General features: G+C 39.8%; 1 pseudogene; it reads right to left on the bottom strand.

The window, feature by feature from the left end:
• Window positions 1-421: 421 nt before the first annotated feature.
• LOC147622484 (uncharacterized) lies at window positions 422-1,429 on the bottom strand (annotated as a pseudogene).
• Between the last annotated feature and the right edge of the window lie 5,423 nt (window positions 1,430-6,852).

Here is a 6,852-nt window from a genome sequence, read left to right as displayed (position 1 = left end):
TTCATCAAGATTGCCAAATCTATCCAAAATGCACTCTACCATGATAAAGACATCGATCTATCCTCCTTGTTCATGACAAAAGATTTTCTTCAAACACACTCGTAAGTTGAAACCCCTTCTCCATTCAATAATGAAGTATGATCTTCAAGTACAACATACTCACCTAGTGCATACTTAATTTGATTCTTAAAAGCCATTGAGAGAAATAAGCATGATATTGAATATTCCCAAGGTTTAGAAGACACCATCCTATCTTGTTGTAAAAGTTCATGTTGCTTTCTTTTTCTGAGACACTTAATAAGAAGGGCCTTTTTTTTTTCTTGCCTCCTATAAGAACTCCTTTCCCGTGAATCAAGAACTTACATGCACACAAAGATCAAATAAGCGATGGCATGAATCCCAAATGTCACTTACTTTCTTTCTATGACATTACATGCAAAATGCATTTTTTATGCCAATCATAGCATTCCATAGCGCTAGCTAGCTCTATCAAGGCTATGACCCCCCCAGACATTAATAAACAAGAATGTATGAAATTCCTATCTCTATCACGGCTCCTAATGCCATCGTTTTCACTATTTAATTGATCCCTTACCCTTGTGAATATTATGTGACTATGAAACTTGGTGAAAGAAATCTCATTCGCTTTACTTCTCGTGGGGATACTTAGATAGATAGATACACTCCTTTCAAAGGAGAATCACCAATAGCAATCATGAGAACCATGCCATAAGATGTCTTCAAGAATTTCCCCCATTACCTATTTAGAGAGAAAATTTTAATTGATACATGATTTAAGTTTGATATAACAAAGAAAAATGAGTGAGAACAAGAAATCATAACTACAACATGCTCTAGTGGAGAGCTATTTGGTCCATCATTCACTTCCGACAAGATGCACCTGCAAGAAAGTAACAATGCATGACAAATTTCAATATCACATGCCATCCACGATTTCTCTTATGCAGACAAAAAACATATGAGCAATATCAATAAAGCAGTATGCCAATGTGAACATCTTGTTGACTAATTCCCTCTACCACATTTTGAATGTGAGGTAGGCACCATTGAACAAATTTCTGACATTCTTCTGCCTTAAACATCATAAAGTGTTTTGAAGGGTTGTTTGACCACTGCCCTACATAAATTATGGTCTTAGGAATTTCTTTTGCAACCTATTTTACTACCTTGTAAATTGTGTTCTTCATTTGTGTGCAGGCACTGGACATCATTTCTTTATATACTTTTGAAAAACGTTTAATGGTAAGACATGCATAACATCGTAGACCAAGTCCATGGAAATGTTAAATCTATGCAAATGATATAATCGCCACAAAATAGATTAGCCAAATAAACCTGCTTTCCTCAAAATGTATTCCTTGCTCTCTTTGGATATACATCCTTTTGAAGTCCTTACGCTATTCCACATGTCTTCAATCTATCTCTTTTCAGCAAGATATCTTCCTTGGCGTCTATTTTTGTCATACACATTGCAAGTGGCATTGGTGTCCTCCACTTGTGTTGCATTTGTGTTTTCTCACCTACAAAAGATTTCTCCACCATCTTTAACTTGCCCTACCTTACATTGAGTGGGATGATCTCCAATGCATAACATAAGCATGCTCCTTAGCATGACTCTTCCACCATCTTTAACTTACCCTAGCTTACATTGAGTGGGATGATCTCCAATGCATAACATAAGCATACTCCTTAGCATGACTCTTCCACCATCTGTAACTTACCCTAGCTTACATTGAGTCCTATGCATAACATAAGCATAATCCTTCGCCCAACTTGTCCACCCTGGGGAAATTTTTTAGCGAGCATGGGGTTGTGAGCTTTGTGACTTTTTAGCAAGCTTTTGTTGCACATTTAGCTAAATACCTAAAAGAATTTCATTTAACCAACCAAATTTTTCATTAAAAGACTCATATTTAAACAACCAAATCTAATTAAAATTTAAATAATAGGGAGTTTGAGAAAATCCCATTACTTTGGGAATTTTCTTCTCAATATACTTTTTGGTGTATCTTGAGCATACCAATTCCAAATTTGTTGGAGAATGTGGATTTAGAACCTACTCTTCAAGAGCTTTCCAATGAAATGTTACATGAGGGGGTTTTAACAAAATCTTAAAAGGATTCACCATGCCCCTACTATCTAATGCTAGTATAATGTTGATATCTTTGACTGCTCCTCCTCGCCACCAACTTCTTATTAATCTACTTTGAACAACTGACTCGTCCTTTGTCTGGCATGTCCTCCACTTTTCACACATTATTGAATGGTCATATCATAAATCTTTCTTTATGTACTTCTTCGTGTGTTGCTGTAGACTTTGCTTCCAATGAAATAGACAGGTCCTTTCTCACCCCTCCATAACTTCATCAGGATCTCCATTGTATACTGCTCTTACTGCTCTCCAATTTGCTGATGCCTCATCTACCATGAATCCAAAAAACTATGCATCCTCAAAGCCACATTGCTTCATAGTGGTATTCAAGAGATCAGGGATTTCATTAACGTCTTCACAATTTTGTGATCACGTTAACAAAACCTAGTGTTAACATATTAAAACTTGTGATCACATTGTATATTCACATGACCTGAGAAATGACCTACCGGAACCCACTAGTCCAGTAACACCTCCGGGCTTCTATCTTTCCCGACGGGCCCGCCGGGATACAGAGTTTTCCCGGCGGGCCTGCCCGGAAAGACAAAAGCCCGGCGGGCCCGCCGGGAAAAACAAGAAACACCGACGGGGTATTATTCTGTATATAAACACTGCCCGACACCCATCGTACAACTTTTGGGAAGATAGTCCTTGTTTTGGGGGCGTGATATCTCTCCTCAAAGTACTTGTAGAGCTCTCGAGTTGCTAGAAGTGTCCTCTTGGGAAGAACGTCCTTATTTTAGGGGCTGTCGTCTTTCCTTGTAGGCACTCCTAAGGCTATTGGGCCACTCGTCCTTAGTTCTTTGAACTGGGGGCAGGGTGTGGTTCGTAGCTAATACTTGCGGAGATTTAGGGACAAATTTGGAGTCATTCAGCTTTGCATTTGAGCCACGTACGTAATCTACCTACCTCATTCTGCTTTATGAATGGTTTGATGGAGCCAAGAGTCCTGCTTAGGGGCTTGTATTGGTTCTTGATACTTGATATAGTTTAGAGTAGACAAGGGTCTATTGTCCTATACTAGAGTATTGGGCAAGCATAGATCTTTGATTTTTTTTGTGAATGTTAGAGAAGGTCTATTGTCCTATACTAGAGTATTGGGCAAGCATAGATCTTTGATTGTATAAAGTATCCTTAATTGGGTACAAAAGGCATCCTTCATTGGGGGTGCAATGTGCATGATAGTCTCGAAGTAGTTTTGTAGTAAGACCTTGCAAGATAGTTTGAAGTAGTTTTATGTTATGTGATGATCTTTTGTATTTGTCAAGATAGTTTCGAAGTACTTTGTCTGCAGATGTATGTTTTGTCATACGTGAGTGATTTGTTGTTTTTTCATTTGTGTATTCATTGTTATATGCTTGGTTGAATAGGTTATTTGTTGAGATGGAGGACAATGTTGGATCCAGTGATACCTCCAATAGAGTCCAAATTTCAAATAGCAGAAAAAAAAAGGCACCTGGGATAGAGTGGCAATATGCAATTAACGTTGGTGATCGATTCATAGATTGGGAGTGTAAGCTATGCCATGCAATAAAATCAGGTGGGGCGCCTCGACTAAGAGAACACTTTTTAGGCGGACCGAAGAAAAAGTCATGTACCCACCCCTCTGCACCTATAGTGGCCAAACGCATAAGAGAAGAAATTCAAAAGAAAGATTCAAGAAAACATGACACTCCTACCGTTAATGTATCAAGGCAGCAAGAACACTGTTGTTCTAATCATCAAACTCCCGCTACTTCGCCTACTTGTACCCCGAACGGCAATGTGCAACCAGAAAGTAATCTACCCAGTGCATCTTCTTGCAAGCGAAACTTTGACGTAGGAAATATACCCATGCGTCAAACTTCATTGCAAGAAAGCCTATGTCAAGGTCGACTCGATGATGCACAACTCGTCCTTGCTGAAGCGATTTACTTTTCTGGGAGTGCTATGATGATGGTGGACAGTGAGCATTGGAAGAGAGCATGGAAGAAAATTGGTGAGTTTGGACCAGGGTTTTCACCGCCTACGTACCATGCTATGCGAAATGATCTATTAGAGAAATGTTATGCGCAGGTAAAAGAACGTGTACAAAGAATAATTCTTAGCAATATAGAGCTTTCTGGATGTAGTATAGTAAGTGATGGATGGTATAATGTGCAAAGAAAACCATTAATTAATGTAATGGTTATTTCACCTAGAGGTGAGACTTTTATCCGTGCCGTGGATTCAGCTGGTTCAATCAAAACTGGGGCTTACATTGCTCAAGTCATTAGCTCTGTGATAGAGGAAGTGGGTGCCAAAAATGTAGTCCAAGTCGTCATGGACAATGCAAAAAATTGTAAAAATGCATCCAGAATCCTACAGCGACAATATCCACATATTTTTCCGGTAGGCTGTAATACTCATAGTTTGAATCTTGTATTAAAAGATTGGTATAAATCTCATGATACCAAATGGTTTGCCTCAATCGTCGACACTTCTCGCCAGCTTGTGAAATTCATGCTCAAGAGACAGAGAGTTTTAGATATGTTTTGACCTCGCATGTCAGTTATGTTAAAGCTTCCAGCGGAGACTAGGTTTTGCACTCACTTTTACACTTTTGAGTCTCTTCTTAGAAATAAAGATGCAGTTTGTGAAACATTTACATGCATGGCATTTCATGACTGGGAGAACACTCAACTTGAAAAAGTGAAAGAGAAAATCAAAGTCTTGAAGGGAGCACTTACGAGAAGAAGTTGGTGGAACAGTGTGATGGATGCATACCATGTAATGATGCCTGTTATGTATGCTGTATGAAGTCTTGATCAAAGAGCGCCTAATCTCGAAAAAGCATGGATGCAATGGTGGACTGTCCAGCGGAGTTTGGAGTGTCCTGAGAAATTAGAGCATTCAGTGGTGGAAAAGCAATGGCGTGTACCATTCTCCAGTAGACAAAGAAAAGTTCTGTTGAAGTACTTTCATGCTGGATGGATTGGAGCGCATTCACCACTGCACAGTGCTGCTTACATGTTAGATCCTGAATATTGGAATATGGATTTGATGTCCAACGTTGAGGTGGTGCAAGATTTCTATAAAGTGGTAAACACTTTCTATAATAATGATGATGATCGTGTACAGTGCATAAAGGAGATGACCTCATTTCGATTGAAAGAGGGTTTATTTTCCAACTCCCTTGTTCAACAAATGGCTAAAGAGCAACCTGCATGGAAGTGGTGGATGATGAATGGTGGTGAGCATTATGCTTTATTGCGCAACCTTGCGATGAAGGTTCTAAGTCAGTGCTCTTCAAACTCAGGCTCAGAAAGAAACTGGAGCATGTATAAATATATTCATAGTACTATTCGCAATCGACTTCTTGCGGATCGAGCAGATAAACTTGTTTACATGTACTGCAATGAAAAGATCTTGCGAGACATCGAAAGCGAAGAGTATGAAGAAGATATGCCCAGATGGATATACAATTGTGAAGATGTAGTAGACGAGAACTTTGATGTTGGACGTACGTTGTGCACCACCCTTGAGATAGAAGACAATTTAGACATTGACTTAGATGAGCTTAATTTAGCAGACGAGAGAGTAAACGGTGAAAGAATTTTGGAGCAAGATACTGACATAGAGGAAGAAGTCACTTCATTAATTTAATAAAAAGTACTCGTACAAATGATCATATTTGGAGAAATTATCAATACAAAAGTAGAATTTGTTTTTCTTAGCTCTCATCTTGAAATAAATTGCGAATTGCACTAGGAGTTGCATCTAAAGGTCCTGGTGGTTTATATTCGCTAGCCATGCCGAACACTGTATAAATACCTTGATTTATTGGGACACTGCACAATGCACATGTGGAAGTATTTTGCATTTGTCTCACTAAACATATTAAGTGGTAATAGTGTCCACATGGTAGTATATACTGGCCGCTCCACCCATCGAATACTTTGTAACATACAGGACATTGGGGGGTGGAGGAACTTGTAGCCTCGGCAGAAACTCCCACAAGATCAGGATGTATCAAAAAATGAGAGATGTGGTTTCCTTGGCGTACAGGAGCAATACGTGAGGAGATGCTCTGCACATCTTGGCTAATCTTTGTTAGTTGCTCTTGAATCCCTCTATTGGCCGGGGGAGGAGTTGACGCTTGAGTTAATCGGTCAGCTTCTTTCTCCTTCTCTGCTAGCTGTGCCCCTAAGCTTTCTTTGACCTGGTTTAACTCCAGTCCAGCGCCCTCCACCATGAGAGCAAGTTCTTCTCTTGTGAATGTCACTGTCTCTTCACGTATGTCGTGGGTGTTGACAGTGGCCTCTCTGGAGGCGAAGTCTACTGGAGTTTCTAGGATAAAGTGAGCATATAGCATTTTAGCAAAATAGAGTGGAGCGTCGGCGTTATGGAGAGGATGACCGTACACCTCCAAGAAAATGCTCTCGGCATTAGTTTTGATATCATTGTGAGTGCAACGAGAAATCTTCCATCTTCCCTTCTTAATCTCGCCATCTGGACATGGCCATATTTCCTTTATCATCTCTGTGGTTACGCGTTTGTTTATGTCTTTCCATTGGGCATAAGTTGGATTTGTCCATTTCGATAACCTGCATGCTGTTCTTGTAGCTTCGTGGGCTGTCAGGCCATGTGCAAGGGCCTTCATTCGCTCGTATGCCTTCTTGGCTAACTCCTGATGCTCGTTCGCTTGCGCCTGCTCCATA

Source organism: Cibotium barometz, chromosome 28, assembly GCF_041138505.1.
Source record: "Cibotium barometz isolate CiBa-2024 chromosome 28, ASM4113850v1, whole genome shotgun sequence".
NCBI classification, from domain to species: domain Eukaryota; kingdom Viridiplantae; phylum Streptophyta; class Polypodiopsida; order Cyatheales; family Cibotiaceae; genus Cibotium; species Cibotium barometz.
Note: the sequence above shows the minus strand (reverse complement) of the source record. Positions and strands in the feature narration are given on the sequence as shown.